This window comes from Lontra canadensis, unplaced genomic scaffold, assembly GCF_010015895.1.
Source record: "Lontra canadensis isolate GAN:19392208 unplaced genomic scaffold, GSC_riverotter_1.0 scaffold1, whole genome shotgun sequence".
NCBI classification, from domain to species: domain Eukaryota; kingdom Metazoa; phylum Chordata; class Mammalia; order Carnivora; family Mustelidae; genus Lontra; species Lontra canadensis.
In genome coordinates, this window is record NW_022630995.1 from 50,972,905 (window position 1) to 50,995,023 (window position 22,119).

The window sequence follows — 22,119 nt, forward strand, 5'->3', positions numbered from 1 at the left end:
CAAAGGCTCTGAGCAGATAAAGAACTTGTGTTGCAGGAACTCAACCGTCAGTGAGGCTGGAACATTGTAGGAACTAGGAAAGAGGGCTTACTGATACTTGAAAAGCCATGAAAGGATTTGAAATTTTACTCTAAATAAAATGAAAAGCCACTGGCCGCTTTTAAGGAGTAGGATGATCCAGTATGTATTTCAAGAAATCCCTTCAGATTGGAAGGAATAAGAGAAGAGAACAAGAGTTCATGTAGGAATTGGTTCAATACTAGAGACAAGAGGTAATAGGAATCATTATTAATGCAATGAGTGCATTACAGGTGATGGAGAGAAGAGTTTGATTTATTTTGGGTAAAGACTCAGCAGGGCTTATTAAGGGTTGGATGAGAGTGGAAAGAGAAAAGATGGAGTCAAGACCATGTCAAGGTTACTGTGCCTGGGTTTCTGTTGTGAGCTACTGTATGGAACCATTATAATGGTGGGGAGGATTAAGGGTAAAATTGAGAGTTCTCTTTTGGACATGTCATGTTTGAGATGTCTCTGAGATATTCCAGAGGAGGGGACTTGCACTGAGATAGAAAAGAAATTTGGAGTGCAGGGACTTCTGAGCTAGAGATATAAAATAAGAATCATAACAATAAAACTGCTAGAATTGAATGGCTATAGGTAAATAGTGGGAAATTTCTGTTCTGTTAACAATAAACAATCAGAATCCCTGGATTCTGCTCCTTATAGCATACCATGTTAATTATCTTTTAATATCTACTGTGCCTGGTATTCAACAGAGAGGTTAATATAGATCCTCAATGGGTTTTACAATATGTTGCATTTTTGGAAATGGAGAAATCAAATTTATAATTTATGATTCCATTTTTCTTTAAATAAACCAGTCTGCATTAACACTATGTAATTTTTTTTTTAAATGTTGAGAGATCCCTGCTTACTTGGTTTGGGTTTGCTTATGGATAGCAATACTGAACTGCAGGTTGTTGATTTCATACTAAATCCTATACATGCAAATCCTCTTCTTCTCATATTTACTGTTGATTGAGGACCTATTATGTACCATCCATTGTTAAAATTACTGGAGAGGCAGAAATCACATCTCTTAGAGTGAGTTTAATTGGAAGGAGACAGACATGTGAGCAAGTAGTTCTGAAGAAATATGGTAAATGCCATATTCCGGGATGATGTTAAAGAGAGGGGACTAATAAACTTCTAAAGGTTAGAAAACATTTTATGGAAAATCTGATATTTCAGTTGAATCATGAATGATGGATAGAGTTTTCTAGGAAAACGAGATAGCAAGTATTCCACGAAGATCTGTGCAAGGTAGAAAAAGATCTGTGCGAGGTAGAAGATCTGTCTCAAATATAGAGACAGATATGATGTGGCTAAATCGAATGTTAAGAGTAGCATTTAGTAGAAGGCTTAAGACCTATCAGACATTCCATAAATATCTGTTGGGTGAATAAATGGATGAATGAGCCCTCAGATTTTGTTCACTCTCTGTTGGGCTCCAATTTCCAGGAATGGGAAACAGGAGGATTTCTTGTGTACAGACTTTATGTATTATTATGAAATACACACTCTCTACAATAGAAACAGGAGGATTTCTTGTGTATAGACTACGTATTATTATGAAATACACAGTCGCTACAATAACATGTGAAATTCCTAGTGACGATATACATAGGTTTTTGATAGTGTGGTAAAAGTGCCTATGTTTGTGTGTTTGGAGAGAGAGAGAGAGAGTGGGGAAGGAGAGGGAGAGAAAGAAAAAGAGGAAAGATGAAAAACACATTTTAAAAACATTTTGTGGGAAATGAGCATTAAAAGAAATTACTCTAAGTTGTCACTGGGCATATTGTTGGCACCTGTGAAATCAAAACCATGACCTATTGGGTTCAGGAAGGGAACAATATCCCTGAATATTGGTTATAGCCAAAGGAGGAAGAAACAATAAGACTACAGTCAAAACATGTGATAGGGAGTCAAAAAAAGAGATTCTGTCCACCAACAAGGAGCAGGATACAGTTTTACAGAGAAACCAGGTCAGATTACTAGGAATCGGGGAAATAGAGAAATCCATAGGAGCATATGACATGGAACAAATCAAGAGTTAATCCAATTTCACTGTAGTGCCTGATTATATTTGACTTTGAGGGGACACTTTTTAGTTTTCTGAACTAGCCACTTGGTGTCTGGCAACTGAGCTTTGCTAGAAATGGTGCGCAAGTCACAGCTCAGAAAAAAATAAAATAGGTTCTTTTCAAAAAGCAACAAAAGAAATAGGAAGAAGTAAAGACACTGCTGAGAATGGAGGGGGGAAATTCTGCTAAAATTCATTTCCAAAGGATAATCATTCACTGAAAGTAGGAGTGACCAAGTTCAATGACAGCATTGATTACGTTGGAAGAGGAATCTGTAGAGCTGGCTCTTCTTTATGGATGTCACATTTTGGTTGAAAACCATTCATGTGGAGTTCTATGAGGTTCGAGTTAAATTTGTTCAGATTAAATGTGAAATTATTCCTTATTTTCACTTGAAGAGAGTTGATATATACAGCTCTCCTTAACCTTAGAAATTGGCAAAATTAATGCCATCCTTCGGCTTTCTAGTTTATTTTCTAATTGCCTTGTCCTTCATATAGTGCAACTGTTTGACCCCCGGAATTCTCATCATCAGAATTCCGTGGCCATAAACATTATCGTCTGTAGTTCTTATAACTTTGATTCTATTGTGCTTCTTATAGGCAGTGCTTCAAATGAGTACTTCACAGCAGTATTCCTGAGATGTTAAGACTGACTCTGATTCAGAAATTTCTGTAACATATCCATGCTGACCAATTTATCCAGTTTTATAATTGTGCATTTAAAAGGAAGGATTCTCACCTCTGAGTTTTATGTCCCATGATGCCTCTAATTCCATTAGTCTTTCCAAAAAGTGAATATGCTCTTGAACACTGCTGAGCATCCAAATTACATAATAGATGGTTTATAAAATCTTAATAATGCCCCTCATATATTAGATATGTCAACCTAAACAGGAAGCTATGCTTTGGCTTATGTAGTCTGAATACATTGCTTTTTTTTTTTAAGATTTTATTTATTTATTTTTACTTTTTATTTGACAGACAGAGATCACAAGTAGGCAGAGAGGCAGACAGAGAGAGAGGGGGAATCAGGCTCCCTGATGAGCAAAGAGCCCAATGTGGGGCTCGATCCCAGGACCCTGGGATCATGACCTGAGCTGAAGGCAGAGGCTTTAGCCCACTGAGCGCCCCTGAATACATTGCTTTTAATAAGTTCTCCTATAGTGAAGAAGGGAATGTTGCAATATGTTTGGTTGGGATGGTCGAATTCTACGTGAGATGGCCTTGAACTTATCACAGTATTTATTGATATTTAAAGTGGGCCTGGAAAAAAAAAAGAAAAAAAAACTGAAATTGAAAATTTGGGTAATATTTATGCCATCCTCCTCATTAAATATTAGTAATTTTGTTAATAAGACCTTCTTGCCACAATCTGCCCCATTCTTCTGTTATCTTTATACCTTTATCAACAGGTATATAAAGTTCTTTCTTCTTGGAGTGCTTTTTCTTGTCAGCCTAGAAAACTCATATTCATTGCTCAAGACTGAGCTTGGGCCTTATTACCCCCTTATGAAGTTTTCCTTGATAAAATCATCAGGCCTACTGTCAGCTCAATCAAAGATTTTCTCTTCTGCATTCCTTAGAATCATATGCCTTCTCTAAAGCATTAATCACATTATGTTGGAACTGTGTGTTAGTGAATTTTCACCCCTGTTAGCCTGTGGGGTTCTTGAGAGATGATCCCAGCTTTTTTTTTTTTTTTTTTAATTGCCAATGCCTTAAGTCCTGGAGTGTAAATGGCATTCCAGAAATAGAAGTTGAATGAAATCTATTGGAAAGAAACATCTCAAATGGCTATTTAAACTTTACTTACCTCCTTATGCATTTATATTTTGTCTCCCAGTGGAATTATAAGTTTTGTAAGTGTAGGTACTGCGTCTCCTATTCTAAGTATAAATATTTCCTTAGGAGGGGCACCTGGGTGGCTCAGTGGGTTAAAGCCTCTGCCTTCAGCTTAGGTCATGATCCCAGGGTCCTGGGATCCACCCCACATCGGTCTCTCTGCTCAGCAGGGAGCCTGCTTCCTCCTCTCTCTCTCTCTCTCTCTCTCTGTCTGCCTCTGCCTACATGTGATTTCTATCTGTCAAATAAATGAATAAAATCTTTAAAAAAAAATTCCCTTAAGAGCACATAAACAGTATTTTTATAGTTATGTAGTCAAATACTAGATATTGATTGTCAGTCTTATTTCTCAGTCAGCATAGTATCTTATGAGATATGAGGTGATTCTGTAGGTTGTTATAAAAGTTCAGCATCGATTGAAATAATCCAGATGTTAGGCCCACTTCCTGTTTAAATGACACTGAGGAAATATAGTATATTTTGTAGTAAGAGAAGTACCAAAGAAGACGAAAGATACTTTGTTCTTAAGAAATGCCATCGTATAGATGTGACCGTAGTTGGTTCATACATAATTCAATAGTTGGTGAAAATCTGTCAGTGCCTCCCCAACTCATGGCCAAAGTTGTTGCAGATTCTTTCCAGATCTCAATTATACCTTCAATATCCTCCAACTCCATTTAGCACATCTTAAAGGAGCGCTCATTATGTGCTATGCAGTGGGCAACTTGCTAAGTGTTAGGTAGAGTGGAAACACTTTGGATATAAGAAGACTGGAATTGTATTTATTCCTGGCTTTTTCTCTTACTATCTAAGTGATTTAGGGCAAATTACTGAACTTCTTTGACCTCAGATTTTTAATCTGTCAAATGGAGGATATGAATCTCAACTTCATAGGAGGTTATAAAAGGGGAAGTGTTGCCATAATTTTTGGCACCAAATTGATGCTCAGTATATGTTAACCTTGTGATTCACCAAAGAGGAGCACCTGACTTTCATCAGCCTATGATAGAGGAAAAAACCATGAAGGACTCTACAAGAAGGCAGATGCCAGCTACAAAGAGACAATTGGACTATCGGTTGTTTTCAGATACCTTTATTTTAATAGCATTATTATGTGTTGGATTTTTAAAGAAGGATATGTGCCAAGGTACTGTTATAATTCAATTTCGATTATGGTAACTGTTATGTGTAACAGGCTAGCCAAAAGTTGCCAAGTTCCCTGTGCCCAGGCCCTGAATTTAATAGCAGTAATGGCTTTACACAGCTACTTCAACTCCCCATTACTGTCTGCTTTTGATTTAGTGACAACCTTCTCCCCTGAGGTAGGGTGTTGATGCCATCTCCTTGTCTGGCTCAGGTTCCTGGGAAGATGTTCATTCTGCCTGAGACCTGCCAGGAATCTATTCTTTTTTTTTAAATTTCCTGTTATTAGGTACGGTAGAATAAGGCAGAGTTCCTCCTTCTTTCTTTCTTTCTTTTTCTTTCTTTGGTAACTTCTGGTGCCTACACCAAACAGAGCTCTTTTACAAAAGCATCCCTTATGTTCTATGGATTCTATTTATAGCAAATCACAAATAAGAATCTATTTACGAAAAATATTATAGTGATCCATGACTTTCGTATTAAAAATGTATTCAAAAACCAATATCAGTCTTGCTGGTGTACTTTATAGAGAAATATATACAAACAGTGGGAGGATTTGAAATTTCTTATCTTTCCTTTATCCCTTCCATCCTTCTTTCTTTCCTCCTTTCCTCCGTTCCTTCATTCCATCCTTCCTTCCTTTCTTCTATCCATCATCCATCTATTCATCTATCCATCATCCTTACTTCTTTCCTTCTCCTACCCTCCTTCTTTCTCTGTTTCTCCTCTTTCCCTCCCTTCTTCTTGCTTTCTCTTTTTCTTTTTTACTTCTTCCCCATACTCCTTCTCTTTTTTTATTCTCCTCCCCTTCTCTTCCTTCTTTTATGTTTTACCCCTTAACTTAATGAACTTGCAAAAATTCCTCTTCTTATTGTCTGTAGTTTCACCCTTTGTTCTCATCCATCCCTGCTGGTTCTGTCTTGTACATACTTAGAAGTCATCTGTATCACCTATATTTATATCCTTCCAATACTTGTAGATTCTTATCCTATCCCCTGGTTGTCAGTTAGCTAAGAAATAGGCATTTATCTCCTTTAATCTGGCCTCATAAATCAAACCTTTCTTTTCTCTAATCATTTTTTTTTAATCATTCCCTAAATGGTTTCCAATCTGTCTGCATCTTTCTGAAATGGAAGGGCCTCAAACTTAATGCAGGACTCCAAGGCTGAAAGCTCGCTGGCTGGATTTTGCTGTTCTTTTTCTCTGAGCAAACATTTCATAACAAACAAGTATAGTATGGTTCTTTATCTTGCCAACTTATTGCTTTGCAAACTCATGCAGAAAAAGTCTTTACTGCGGTTGCCTGAGGTATATTTTTTAAAAATGCACTTTTTCTAGGAGGCAGGGGGACAATTGTTTAAACCCAAATTCAACGCTCTTTATGACTCCTGTACTTAAATCCCATGTGATTAACCTTCCTCATATCTAACACAGAATTAATAATGTCTGTTCTCATGAAAAGGGCCTGGACTAGGGGAAGGTGAGCAAAGTGCACAGAATATTTGAAGGACCCTGAGAATGAGCATCCCCTTAAAGTTTGCGCCTAAAGTGCCTGATTTGTTTCATCCTCCTTCCAGCCCTAATAATGGGAATAAAATAGTATGTGTGAAAATGCTCTGAAAAATTGAACATACAGACAGACGTAAGGTATTAACATCAGTGTTCTCCCCCATTTCGGTTGAACATGACTCTACCAACAGAGGCATTGCATATGTGGAGCTCTCTTCACCAAGTCCCTTCCTTCAGTCTCAACATTTCACTTTCCCAGTCTCTCAGTGCCCTGACTCCGCCAGCCCCTGCCTCCCAAGCCACCTCTAGGCCAAAACCTATACTGTTCAGACACAGGCTTTATGATGTGCTTATCTTGCCATAAAAATGTATTCATCCAGATTCCCATTCCTTCAGGGTCCTGCTTATTTGCTTTCTTGAAAATAACAAGCTTATCAGATGAAATTACACTTGTCTCTGTGTCTATAAGGAAGGACCAGCTTAATGTGTGATCTATTTCAGGTTACAAAGTTGTAATTTCATTAAGATGTTTTGTAGCTACAATGCCTTACTCTCCAAGTACTCTAATATATGGTTTATAGAAATATTTGATCATGAGTTAGAGTAAGAAGTATATTTTTTTTTACCATGTCCCAGAACACACATGAAAATGATTAGAAAAGAATTTTATAAAATACTACTAAACCTTTCTATTTCTGAAATATTACATATCCTATCCTGTCTTAAAAAGTTGATTCCAGGTGGTTCAGTTGGTTAAGCCCTTGATTTTGGCTCAGTTCATGATCTTAAGGGGACTGAGCCCCGCATTGGGTTCTGAGCTCAGCAGGCAGTCTGCTTGAGGATTCTCTCTCTCCTTCTCACTCTGCCCCTCCCTCCACATTCTCTCTCTCTCTCTCTCAAACTTAATCCATTAAGTTGTGGATCATGAACTCATTAAGTTGATTTTGCCATCCATTAACATGACATAATCATTCTTGATAAAAAGAACACTCAAGAGGATTATTTTTTTTTAACAGAAATGGGTGGATGGCTGTGGCACAGACTTTTAACTGATGTTTGTGTGCCTATGTGTATCTGGTGTACCTGTGTAGGTGGTAGAAGGTAATGCTTGTCTGACTTCACTGTGGGTAGAGAAGAGTTCACCTTGATGGAGATATGATTGTCTCATGTGTCTTATGCTTAACAGGTTACTAGGTAATTCAAGGATTAGGCAAATTTAGTATGAAGTAATGGTGCTCATATTGGGTGGATAGCTAGATTACTATAGCAGGGCATCGAGGAAAAGGCAATCTTGAGAGATCGAGAGAAGAAGCCAGCATTTTAGGACTTTCTAAACAATAACAACAAAGAATCCTGGTACCCAAAAAGCAGGTATTAGAGGTAAACTGTGGATTTAGATACAAGGGGAAAACTAGTTACAAATGGATCCGAAAATCGCAGCAGGGCTTCAGGCAAGCCTCACATCCCAGCTATAGCATTCATCTGTCTGTTGACTTGCTGCTCCTTGAGTCTGTCCTTACTTCTGATTTGACTGATCCAACTATGTGCACGAGGAACCAGATCAAAGCAATAGCTAAAGCCAGCTTGAAGGTTTGAAGAATGAATAGCACCTGGTAGATCTTGGAAAGCAGACAGGGTTATCTTTGACCTTTCCCTCCTTTGGCTTGTGAAGAGAGCAGACCCCAAGTACCACATTGGAAGGTACACCTCCCTGAATGTATTTGAATATAGTTTTTTTCTGATCTAACTTCAGATTGGTTTGGTATGCCATCTGCTTGAAATTGCACTTCATTCCTTCCAGGAATGCACAGGGGTGCACAGCCATGATCAAATTCATAATATTCCAGAGTTCATTTTTTTAAACAGGAGAAAATATGTTGTTTTCTGCATAGCTTATTTATGGCTTAAACATATTTTTTTTTCTAAACAGTTCTTGATTGAATGACTTTTCATATTCCTGGTTTTCAGAAAAATATATAAGCTTGTGAGGGTTTTTTTGCTAACCTTGTAAAGTCACAGGATTAAGTTTATGAAGAGAAAAACAAACTCCTCTTTCTGCCCAGACTCTTTAACAAAATGAATCCCAAGTTCATGTATAAACTTGCAGTTACTAAGGATACATATCAAAGAGCAGTACAAAAGTAACAGGGTTTTAGAAAGAAGGAAAGGCAAAGAAAGTGTGTTATTTTTTCCTTCCACTATTTGGTGGTAACAGTAACAAAGCACTTTGATACACAATGCATAAGTCCCCCCAAATATAAAAGTAAATAACTGATAAAATATACAGAAAAATGACCTTTTCAAAACCCCATTTCAAACAAAGTCAGGAGCTTAAGTGAATGATGAATCTAAGATGACTTTCCCAAGTAGAGTAGAATTGTAGAGGCCCATTTCTACCCTTAGTAGCAAGAAATTCAATATTAGGATCACTCTGATTCATGATGATGCTGTGAACTTCTAATTATGCCAGGTAATGTTGGCAAGGATAGTACATAATTGAAGTTCAATGATAACACAAAAGGCTTATTTTAACCATGAATGTCAGCCTTCTTTCCTAGCAAACATTTGCATAAGCCAATGAAAAACAGCCAAGCTGCCTGTGTATCCATCTACTCTCTCTCTTGCATAGCTTCCTTATTGGTGATGCTGTTTCCACGGTATAAAATAGTCAAAATGTGATGAGAAGGGGTTATGCCTTTCTTGTGAACTGGGGAAAGCTTGCATTATTTTCCATGCTCACGATAGTGAGGATACATGTAGGCTTGAGGCAGACTCCAGGTTCTCTTGATTTCATGCACCTGGAAATAATCTTCAGATGGACTCTGGCTAATCACTGCAAGCTTCAGAAGCTCTCCATTGATGACGAGTCACAAATGACATGCATGGTGAAGTGAGAGAATTAAGCCATCATGTGAAGCTCCAGCAGCTGCCAAGATGCTCATCCCATATCCAGGGCCACTCACCATTTTCAGAGAAGCTTGCTAATAAGGATATGGATCTAAAAATGCCATTTGTTCTCATTCTCACTGGTGCAGAGAATTGAAGGGTTTAGGCCTGAGGGCAGCCAGAATTTAAAGGGAATTCCCAAAAGAGGAGCTCCAAAATGTTTGAGCAAGGGCAGCATCATTGGAAACTCTTCATAACTTCTCAACAAGACTTCTCTGAAGGGTAGAAGACTCATTTGGATATACAAGTTCTAACAATAAATACTCACACATATTGGCTCTTTACTGATTTTGATAGTTATACCTTTAATGATATGTATAATAGGAATGAATGCTTACTTACTAGGTTGTTGAAATTATCTAATTGTCAAAAAAAAAAAAACTTGGTTGATGAAAATACGTGTTTGCCTATTTGATTTCTTCCATGAATTCTAGTGTGTGTATGTGTGTGTGTGTGTGTGTGTGTTGTGTTTTCCCTCCAAAGAAAACAGAGTCATAGAAAAATGATTAAAAATGTTTTTTCTTTGGTCACTGAATAGCAAGTATAGTTTTATGGTTTTGTGTTAATTAATCTGAATGACTCCTATGATCATTAATAAAAATGTGTTGACTAACTCTATGCTGAAATCATTAGGGTTTAAATAATTATGAAAAAGGGACTGTTGGCATCTCAGTTGAGTTTGATCAAAGCCAAGATATTGTACAAACAATATGAATACTCAATACCTAGATCAGAAGCCAATTTTTCTTCTTGTTAATGACAAGCGTTTCCATCCCACAAGAACACTGAACCACCTTTTCAGTGTCTCTTAAATGGCCGACCATCCCCAAAGTGTGAAGGCCAGAGCAGCTCATCAGAACAAATTGATGTCAACTGTGAGAAAACCATGTGGGGCAGTGTGTGTTCCTAGGGAAAGGGGACATAGGAAACCCTAAGCTAGTTGTTCCCGGTGCCAAAGCTCGACGCTAGAGAGTTGCTTTAATAACTTGGGAGGCTGCATCAATCCATAAGGGAGTGGCTAGTAAGTAATTACTTCATGAAAACAAATTTTGATGCTCAATAGAGTAAAAATTTAATTAAAAAATAGGGGGGAATGGGACACCTGGGTGGCTCAGTTGGTAGAGACTCTGCCTTCTGGTCAGGTCATGATCCCAGGGTCCTGGGATCGAGTCCCACATCAGGCTCTTTGCTCAGCGGGGAGCCTGCTTCTCTCTCTGCCTCTGCCTGCCACTCTGCCTGCTTGTGTTCTGCCCCCCTCTCTCTCTGACAAATAAATAAATACAATCTTAAAATAAAATAAAATAAAAATAAAAAATAGGGGGGAAGCGCAATTTGTGGATAGTGATTGTCTTAGACCCCCTGGATCGTTTTAGGATCACTTGAATTTTCCAGTTGACTCGCCATTCCATCGGATGAGCTTCATCCTTGTGAACAAATGGGCTCTTAAAGTCTCTCCTTCTTCATACATTGGTGACATCAGCCATCAAGCTGCCAGGTTGTCAGTGGTCTCACTTTTCCTGCACAGAAGTGATGAACGAAACTCTTTCACACCAAGGTGCTAGAGATTAATGTTTTCTACCATTTAAGTTCTTTTCAGGACACCTGGAATACTCAATGTGAAGAATTAAAACATGAATGGTGAGATTCAAGATACGGTGATTCTTTACCAGAGGGATATGGGTTTGGCTTAAATCCTGCTCTACAGAGAGCATGCCCTTACTTTCTCTCTTCTTTCCTTCCTTTCCTCCTTCCTGCCTTCCCTAACTTTAACTTTTACTGATCAACTAATGTATTTTCAGTCACATGGATAAGTACTGAGGACAGAAAGGCAGACATGATCCCTCCTCTCAAGCACTCGTTTCATAGAGGAAACAGTATGTCAACCAGCTCATAAATCTTGAGCAGAAATCTGTACAAAGCAGAAAGAAGAAGGGGGTCGATTTTGTTGAGGAAGGGCCTTTGAAAAATCCTACTCAAGTGAAAATATATAAGCTGATTTTTTTTTAAGATTTTATTTATTTATTTGACAGACAGAGATCACAAGTAGGCAGAGAGGCAGGCAGAGAGAGAGGAGAAAGCAGGCTCCCTGCTGAGCAGAGAGCCCGATGTGGGGCTCGATGTGGGGCTCGATCCCAGGACCCTGGGATCATGACCCAAGCCGAACGCAGAGGCTTTAACCTGCTGAGCCACCCAGGCACCCCTGTAAGCTGATTCTTAAATGTTGGATAGGAATTTCTCAGAAGGGAAAGGAAGCAATTGTAGAAATCGGCCTGGCAGTTCTGCTGAAGCGATAGTTCAGCCTGACTTGAACACGGGGTATGAAGATAGATTGTCAGGATATGAGGCTGGAGAGCTCCTCAGAGGGGTGGGAGGGACCTTGTGTGCCTTTGGGGATTACATTCTACATTCAGTGAGAAACCACTAAAAATCAAAGTGAGAGAATCACATGACTCTAGCACTCTGACAACAACGTAGAGGGTTGGTTGGGAGAGGAAGAGAGGCTCAACAGAGTTTTCTCATCCTAAGGGAGACCATCCTGGGTGAGCCTAATCTAATCCAGTAGTTCCTGGAAAGAGGTCAGTGAGATTAGAAACCTAAAAGAGATTTTCCCCTTGGCAGTGACAGAGAAAATTGCCATGTTGTAGAGAGAGCAAAGAACCCAAAGCAGTTTTGGGGAAGTGAGAGTGGTCCCTTTCCTGTGGTTCATGAGAAAATAGGGATCTCACTCATGCATCCATAAGGAAATGAATTCTGTGAGCAACCAGCGGTCTCAAAGCAGACCCACCAGAGCCTCAGATATGACCATAGCCTCGGCCTACACTTTGACTTAACCCTGAATAGAGGGCTCAACTCACCCATTATCAGACTCTTTATCCATTGAAACTGTGAAATATAAATTTGTCTTGTTCTAAGTCACTCAGTTTGTGATCATTGACCATTCAGCAGTAGGAAACTACTCTGTGTACTTATGTCACAGTCTAGAGAGGTGCTGTCCTCAAAAACAGCAGTCACACTTGACTGACTTATCTTGATGACCCTTCAAATATGCTTTAATCGGTCAATGGCTGTATTTGAATTCAGCGTAGCATATATTCCATTATCTATAGAAGTTAATCTTTCCTTCTTTGGGGCCACTTTCAGTTATTTAATAAATTCCATTTCCATTGTGTTGGTGATTTTTCTTTTCAATATGGTCTTACTAAGGGCAAGTCCATATTATGTTTCACATAAAACATATACTTGATTATTGTGCAAAAGTTGATTCTAGCATGATATGAATATCATGCCTTTTATATGTGAAATATTCTTGTTGAAAAGCAAGATTATTAAAAAGTGATTAAGTTGGAGTTGTTAGTAGTTAAACTACAACATTGAAGTTAAATGAATAATTGTCAAGGAAATTGTTGTGCATTATTTTTCATATTTTTATTTCTTGGGTGCAATAAAATAAAAGGATAAACAATTTTTATTCTCTATTACTGCGAGGAAGTACAACATATCAACTATAATGAGGAATGATTTTTGGAAGGAATATTTGGAATGAAATCTGGCTGAATACGTATCCGCAGCTAAGATTTCCAAAAGCAGGACTAAATTCTGTAGAAATTGCCCTGGGTTTAATGATCACATAAATAATCCTGCTTCAATTATTTGAGTTTTAGATAATTTCATAATAAATGAATTAGGCATCAGACAACTTTGTGTCTTTTGTTACTTTTATAGTATTGATTTAGATAAAGATTATCCCCGGTGGAATAATGGGAAAAGGCTCCATGTGGCTGCTGTTTTGTTTTTTTATTAGATCTCCAACTAAAATATCTACTTTATCTAAATCAGCTCATGCTTCCAAACATTGGCATCCATCAATTGCTATTTATTTCACTTGGCTGGGTTATTAATATGGCTGCGTATCGGTGTTGTCCCTCACATAGGTCATTGCATTTGGAGCTAAAAGGAAGATGTTCCAGGGATAGATTCGAGAAGGGAGCTAGACTATGTAGCAAGACAGAGATGGGGGGAAAGGTTTACAATCCTGTCTCCATTTACGTTGCATCTGAAGATCCCTGGTGAAAGAAAGTCGCGAGGGACACAGAGAATGAATCATCAAAAAATACTTTGACAACATGGAATGTAAACTTGTGTCTATTCACAAATGATTTAAAAATATCTTACTTCTAGTAGGGGAAAAAAAAAATTTTCTAGAGTTTGAAAAACTGATGGAGCTCCTATCTATTCTTAACCGTGTCGAGTTTGTGATAGGTGTGACTCTTGGCTAGTTTTTAATAAGCTGGGGAAACGTCTTCCTGGAGGCTATGTTCCTTACTGGGGGAGAGTGTTGCTGCAGATGAATGCAGTGTTTCTCATGGTGTGGTCCAGAGAAGCTGTGCACTAGAATTGTTGGAATGTTTGATTAAAAAGCAGATTCATGGGCTCTACCCGAGACCTACTAAATCAGAACCTCTGGGGAAGGTCTGAGGATTCACGTTTAAGAGAATCTCTAGGTAATTCTGATGCACACTGAATTTTGAGCACCACCAGTTAATATATACGTAGAGCAGCTCTCTGTTCTCTCTTGCCAGTGCCAGATAATGGATAATATCACTACTACCTACAACTCCTCCCATTTCTCTTTAGTCCTATAGAGATGCACTAAAGTATAGCTTCAGGGCACCTGGGTGGCTCAGTGGGTTAAGCATCTGCCTTCGGCTCAGGTCATGATCTCGGAGTCTTGAGATCAAGTCCTGCATCGGCCTCTCTGCTCATCAGGGAGCCTGCTTCCCCTTCTCTCTCTGCCTGCCTCTCTGCCTACTTGTGATTTCTCTCTGTGTGTCAAATAAATAAATAAAATCTTAAAAAAATAATAAAGTACAGCTTCAGAGTGTTTCTGAGTCATGGCCTATTGTTCCTCCACTTAATTACCTTAAACCACTTAGTAGAATGCCTCTGCTATTCATCCTGAGGTCAAGGTTGTCTGATGAAGCTTCAAGTAGTGTTGCTTCTTTACCATTGAGGAGATTTTCTAGTCATGGAACCTGCAGTGTGATGCACAGGTGAGGATGATGAGGCTGATGGAGCAGTAGAATATGTCCTTGAAAGTGTATTTCCTCAGCAGATGACAGGGCTCTTGGAAAATGCAGTTGAACCTGAGTAGAGTCTATGGTCTGATGACACACTAACACATCATTATATCTTTCATTCTGTGGAGTGTTCCAGAAGGGAAGGTGACCAAGATGTTCTCAGAAACCAGTGCCCAGGAAGATTATTTTTATATATATATATATATATATATTATTTGCAAGAGGGATACCTGATAGTAATTTTCTTAAGATGAATGATTGACAAACCAAGGCATTATAAATGAATAAATTATTCCTATATTACTTGTGGTGAAGATGGGTGTAGTCCTGATGGGTGAATGTGAGCATTCTCTAGAATCCCAACTCAACAGAAAATACCTTACTTCTTTTTAATCCACATGTTAACTGGGAATAATAATAGTATTAAGCTAATTGAGTTGTTCTGTGGATTTCATGAGATAATTTATGCAAAACAACTAGAACAGTACTTGATATGTAGTAAGGGCTCAGTAAGTAATAACAATGATGGGTACCATATATTGAGCATTTACAAGGTACCGGTGTGTGTTCTGAGTGCTTCTCAGCACGTTCCCCAAAGTGATGAAGCTCTAAAGTGGCAAAATGGGGATTTGAACCTCCAGTGTGCTCCTAACCTCTGCATTATCCTGCTACTTCCATGAATGTGGTCATTATTTCTTCACATTATTACTGAAATAAATTCCTCATCTGATGCCTTGCTGCATGGGTTTAGTTCAGTTAATTTTGGAAATCCAAATGTGTTCCCTATTCACTCAATAATGGGATTTAGCCAGGCTTCTTTTGGATCAAGTAACCGCCAAAGGAGGGAAATGAGTTAGAGGTAGGCAACTGGTGCTCATTTTGCATTTCAGAATGGGAGATGGGCTGAAAAATGAGGAAAGAAATGTCATGAAGGCTTTGGGGCAAGAGATTTGGCTGGCTTTGAGTATTTTCCAGGCTCTGGGTGAATTCTCTGCCAAGATTTAGTCTTACTCTCCAGTGGTCATGCAACGCAGACTGCCCTTCTGATAAAAAAACAAAAATAGGAAAATAAAAATAAAAAAACACCACCTAATATGTGTACAGTATAAGCCCAAAACAATAAAGTCGATCTTCGTTCCATTCTCATACCTCCCACTGCCACTCAAGCCAAAGTGGGTACTTTCCATATTAGTTTCAAGGTTCCCACCAGATGCCACGATGGATTATGGTTATTTAGAGTTGTACCTAAAACACTATCTGCTCATGATCTTTGGGGTCAGAGCTGAATTCAAATCCTGGGTTGGATATTTCCTGGTGTGATCTATGAAACACTGTGTTCCTCAGTTTCACCTTGGACAGTGGAAAGCAGAGGGCAGCCAACTCCTAGGGTTTATGTTAGGGTGCCATGAAAGAGTCCATACAAAGTACACAGTCCACTCTTCTGTCAAATAGTGATTATCCTAAAAATATGAGCTATAACCATCAAATTTTGTTTTAATAGATTTTACACTTTGCAAAGACAAGGGAAAAGATTGTTATTACCCACACTCCCTTGTATGGTACTTGGACCAAAAATCTAACAAATGATGAATGATCAGAAATAAATGGAATCAAGTTTCATTTTTGACCAGGCCACTGATTGAGGCTTTGAGACTAGGGTAAGGAGAAGCCTTTCTTCCCTTCCCCTCCAGTTAATACCATCCCCAACCTGCAATCAAAAAGACACAAATAAGCAAAATCCCTTTCTTCTCTACCTCAGTTCATCAAAGGGTAGCTTAATCTCTCATTTTGGAAGGAAACATTATTTTCCTTCCAAAAGCCATATTGTTGAGAACTTTCTGCCCATAACTGGTGATTTTGAATAAACTGCACTTTAGTGATATGCTCTGAAGTACAAGAGTAAAATTGTCTGTAATTAAGTGTGTTTATTTTTCTGGGGATGGGCCAAGGAAACCTGCATGTGGCAGTACAGATTGAGTGACTCCCCAAATTGTTTTTGTTGAACCTGCTTTTAAGCAGTGAGACCTGGATGTGCCTCTAACCATTCTCATTAATTTCTGGAGAGATTGCCACATAGAAGCTTTTGGCAAAGTGTCATCAGAGCATTCTTTTATCTCACTTCGACCTCCTACTCATCCCTTCCCCAATCCATCCACTCCAGAGCAGGGGCATCTGAATCTAAAATTGCATCCATCCTAAAAGGGCAAACAACCTTTCTAAAAGTCTTAAAAAGGTGTCGGATACTTACCTTGGTGATGTGTATATGCTCATGCAGGAAAGCATTTATTGAATGCTTAGTGTATACCTGGTTCTTCACATGGGGAATATCCTGAAAGTCAGTACATAACTACCAGTCTCACTGGCTTCTGATGCTTTGGGATGTGGAGCAATTTAGCAACTCTTCTCAAGCCTCCATGTCTTCATCTATGAGAACAAAATTTTTATCTTTTCCAAGGAGTGGACATGAGGACGGGTCAGCCAGTGTGCTTAGCCTCATGCTTGGCGAAGTACATGCTCATGGAGCTTAAGTGTGACAATTGGTACAGCATTTAATCTTTACAGTACTCCCAAGGGAGGTATATTGGTTCCATTTTGAAGAATAGCAAACTGAGTTTCCGAGTCTAACTTGAATGATCTGGAGTCAGTAACCGGGTCTCTTCTCTCTATTGGTCACTAATATTTCTCTCTTAAAAAGGGATGTCAGGCTAAATAGGAATAAAAGATATTGGCCAAATGCTTTAATCTGAGTCTAAGCTAAGACTTGAAACTGAGAGTTATTGACAAAGCCACTTTACCTATTTAGACTGTGGTGTTCTTTCAGCTGAAAATCAAAGGATGGGAGTGGATGCTCTCCAGATATTTCACACCCACTGTACCAGTGGTGTTTAGGTATTTGGCACAGGGAGACCTTCTCTGATGGCATCATTATATTGCTTTCCATGGTCACATCATCAGGAACCACAAATCCCACTCACATTAAATATTGAGAAAAGAACATGGTCAAGATACTTCAGTGTGCAGTGCTCATGACTCATCTTAAAGAGAGGGACCAGGAATACACCATGCTATGGGTACATTCCTCAGTATGAGCCCTCCAAGGAGAGTTTGCAGAAACATCACAAGTGTCCACAGGCAAACCTAGCCCTCTAGGTAATAGGGAAAGGGGTCCTGGCAGATAAGTCAGAGAGCAGGGGGATTTTTTAAGGAAGGTGAGAGTATCAGTTACATGCTCCATTCAACAGCTAGTCACTGCCTTTTATGTGCCTGGCACTATTCTAAGTTCAAGGGTTTCCTAGTGAACAAGATGGAAAACAAACAAACAAACAAACACAAAAAAAAACCTCTGACTTCATAGGCAGGAGGTGATGTTCTAGCAGGAGGAGATATTAGATGAGCAAACAAACATACATGTCAGGTCATGAAAGTGCTTTGGAGAAAAATAGCACCTTTTCAGAGGGTGGTGACTCTAGGGTTAGGAAGAAGTATGGTGTTCCACATAATACAGCCAGCAAGGGCCTCTCTGTGATGGGGATTTTGGAGCCAAGACCTAAACAAAGTTGTTTATTCATGGCATGGAGTTATCCGGGAATAAGCATTCTGATAGAGGGAACTGCAAGAATAAAGACCTGGGTTTAGGAGGTAAACAATGTACAAGGAATCCTACAGGCTCTGGGAAGAACAATACAGTTCCAAGGGAACACAATATCCAGACCCAGTGGAAATATCCTCGCTCTGGAAGTTTTTACTAACAACCCACCCACAAATAGTTCTCAGCCCAAGAACAGCAACCTTGTTTTATTTTAATAAAATTGTATGTATTTAAGATGTAAAATATGGTATTTTGGTATACATAGGAAAATTATTACTACGGTCAATCTAATTATTACACCCATCTCTTTACATAGTTAACTTTCATGAGAGCACCAGAAATCTCTCTTAGCAAATTTTAAGTATTATACAATACTTATACACTTATACAATACAGTATTAACTATAGTCATCACCCTATACCTTAAATATAGAGAATTTATGCATCCTACAAACTGTAACTTGGTATCTTTTGACCAGCATCTTCCCATTTACCCTACCTCCCTGTCCCTGATAACCACTGTTGTACTCTCTGCTTCTGTTAATACAACTTTTTTTTCAATTCCATATATAAGTGAGATCATCCAGCTTTTATCTTTTAGGGCTCAGCTTGTTTCATTTAGCATGATGTCCTCCATGTTTGTCCATATTGTCACAAATTACCTTCTTTTTAAATATTGAGAAATTCACATTAAATATTGAGAAATGCATGTGTGTGTGTGTCACAATTTCTCCATTCATTTATTTATCAACAGACACTTTGGTTGTTTCTATATTTTGGCTATTGTGAGTAATGTATCAATGAGCAGAGAGTGCAGATATTGAAGTTCTGATTTTGCTTCCTTTGGATATATACCCAAAAGAGGAATTGCTGAATTATGTGGTAAATCTGTTTTTAATTTTTGGAAGAAACTTCATATTGTTTTCTGTAATGGCACTACCAGTTGGATTCCCACCAACAGTGCACAAAAGTTCTCTTTTCTCCACATCCTTGCCAGTACTTTTATCTTTTTGATCATTTGCACCCTAACAGGTGTGAGGTAACACCTTACTGAAGTTTTGATTTTCATTTCCCTGATAATTAATGATGTTGAGTGCCTTTCATGTGCTTATTGACCATTTGTAGGTATTCTTCGGACAAACCTTTCCCCATTTTTTAGTCAAGTTGTTTTTGTTTTTTGTTTGTTTGTTTGTTTTTTGCTATTGAGTTGTATGAATTTCTTCTATTTTTTAGATGCTAACCCTTTATCAGATATATGCTTTGCAAATATTTTCTCCCATTCTGTAGGCTGCCTTTTAATTTGTTGATGGTTTATTTTGCAGTGCAGAAGCTTTTTAGTCTGATGTAGTGCCACTTGTTTATTTTTTATTTTGTTGCCAGGACATCAATTTTAAATAGGAACACAAAGGACCTGATCCATTGACTTTCATTTACCAGGCAAGTTGAAGGGTTCCAATGAGTTCCCTTGAGTAGAAAAACATAGAACAATCCCCTTTGGAGACCAGAGGTGATATGTGTTTAAGTAATAACAATCCTGTAAAATGGCAGGAAGGAAGATCCAGGAATTTATTTAACTACTAGTTTGGAAACTTCTCATGTGGCAAATTATGGGAGTTGGTGGATGGATTAGAATGTCACGGAACCGATGGGGAGGATCATTTTGTGTATAACCTTCACTCCTCGGCTGGCAACCACTTGTGCCAATGTTTGGATTTTAATTTGTTTAAAGCTGTGTACCATAATGGGGAAAAAATATTGGGCTTTGAGTTAAATAAATCAGATTTTGAAACTTGGTCTTATCACACACCAGTGGTATGACCTTGAGCCTATTTTAAACTCTCTGAGGCTTAGTGTTTCTCTGTAAATCTTATCTAATTATGCCTATTTTCAGAGTGGTTAGGAGGGAAACGCAATGTATGTAAAAGATCTGGCTTATGGTAATTACCCAATTAATGGTGACTATTGTTATCCAACATGTATCTATTCCATATATCTATGAACTGTAATGTGCCTTCATGGAGGCATGTGGGGAACATAAAGGTGAAAAAGGCTCGATTTCTGCCTTCTAGAAGCTTCTCATTAAGTTGTGAAGATGTGTGCTCAAGTGGTGGTAATATATTGTAAGAGGAAAAGATATTGTAAAGACCCAAAAATGAGAGAGAATCCTACAATTCTGCTTGAAGAAGTTTTCTGGGAGAGTTTTTGAAAAGGGTAAAGAGGGTAAGGAAAGGATTTTCCAGATAGTGTTTTCAACAAAGCTCAGACTGAGTTTGGGAAAAGGTAGCTGACCTGTCAGGTAAAGTAATGTTCAGAAATCGTGACAATGAGGTGCCATTCTTAAGATGGTACCAAATCGGAGAAGGACTAGGATGCTTTGCAAAGGAGCTTGGACTTTATTCAGTAGGGAAATAAAGAGTCATGGCAGGTTTTTCATTAAGAGAATGACAAGGGGCAGGATTACATCCTGGAATGACTAGTTTGACAGCCTTGTGTGGTATGAAAAGAGCAGGGAGGGACTTGGGATAGAAATTAGAGCTAGGAGTGACTGAGCGCTCACTCTGTTCTAAAAGCATTACTCACTAGTCCTCTCAACAGTGTATTGAGAAAAGTGCTATTATCATCAACCTTTATACAGATGAGCACATTAAGTCATGGAGATGTTAAGTAACTTACCCAAGGTCACACAGCTTGTAAGGGATCCTACACCTGAATCCAGGCAGTCTAGCTCTGGAGCCCAATTTCTCAACCATTACACTATATTGCCTCAAAAGCCAGCCAGGAGTTAGGGAGGCCTGCCTCCTACCTTGCTTTGCCTTCCTCTGACCTTTCATACTTTTTCTTGGCCCTCAGTCTGTTCATCTATGAAACAGGAGACTTGGATTGGCTTTCTGAGATGCTTTCTAACTCTTATTTTTGTTTCTATGTTTTTTTGTTTTGTTTTTAATTGGTGTCTTGCCCCCCACCCCACAAATTCTGTATTTTAATGTAGGCCTGATCTATTTGGGCAATAAAGGGGGAGGGGTGAATGAAATGGTTGTGCAGGATAAAGACAGATACTCCAGTTTTGTTTCTGATTTTTTTGTCATTACTTAACTTTTTCTGCTTCTAAATTTACTTAAATTAATTTTAAAAAAGCATTGGAAGTACACACTGAAAAGAAGTATATATTTCAGTGTATCGATGGGAATGACCTAATACATAATATACCTGCTAAACTTTAAAAATTTACAGATATTAAGAATATGTATTAGTTTGTTGTATTCATGCTCTGAAGCAGTGTGATCAATATTACTCAAACGAGAATATTAGTTCACAATGACTCAGACCCAGCCTTAGGACAAGGCAACTCGTTGAGAAGAAAATAAATCCTGATCTAGTCTCTAAAGCCTCATTTCTCTCTGCGCTCAGCTAGTTGGGGCAAAATACACTTGCTTTTCCTGCCTAGTAAACAGTATTTCTGAAGCAGCCGAATCCAAGCTGTCACTCCGCCTCTCTTGGCATTTTCAGGTTTCTCTTCCTATTTCAAGACGCGGTGTTCCGCAGGTCTCTGTCTGCAGCGGGAGTCCTGCCCTTGCTTAGTTTCCGTTTCCAAGGCAACTGACCGGCCCAAGGAAGCCACGGGCGGGCGCGCGGGTCCTGGAGCCGCAAAGCCATCACTGCTGCGCGTCGTCTTTCCTGGGGACCGTCCTGGTGACCTCGGGGTCTTTGGGTGATCTGCGCGTTACTTCATGCGTGGCTGTCTCTCTGTGTAAGAGTGATAACAAGGAAGCTGATAATTCCGACAGGCCCCGCTTAATCCGGCTGCCACTCCTGGCTTCTGCTACACTAGACAGGATGAATGCATTTCTCTTATTCACGCCCTTTCT

At 38.8% G+C, this 22,119-nt stretch overlaps 1 protein-coding gene across 3 annotated transcripts in view; it reads left to right on the forward strand.

Moving 5' to 3' along the window:
* The window catches only part of KCNIP4 (potassium voltage-gated channel interacting protein 4), a 1,119,538-nt gene that overhangs the window by 587,781 nt on the left and 509,638 nt on the right, over positions 1 to 22,119 (forward strand). The gene's annotated exons all lie outside the window — the stretch shown is intronic.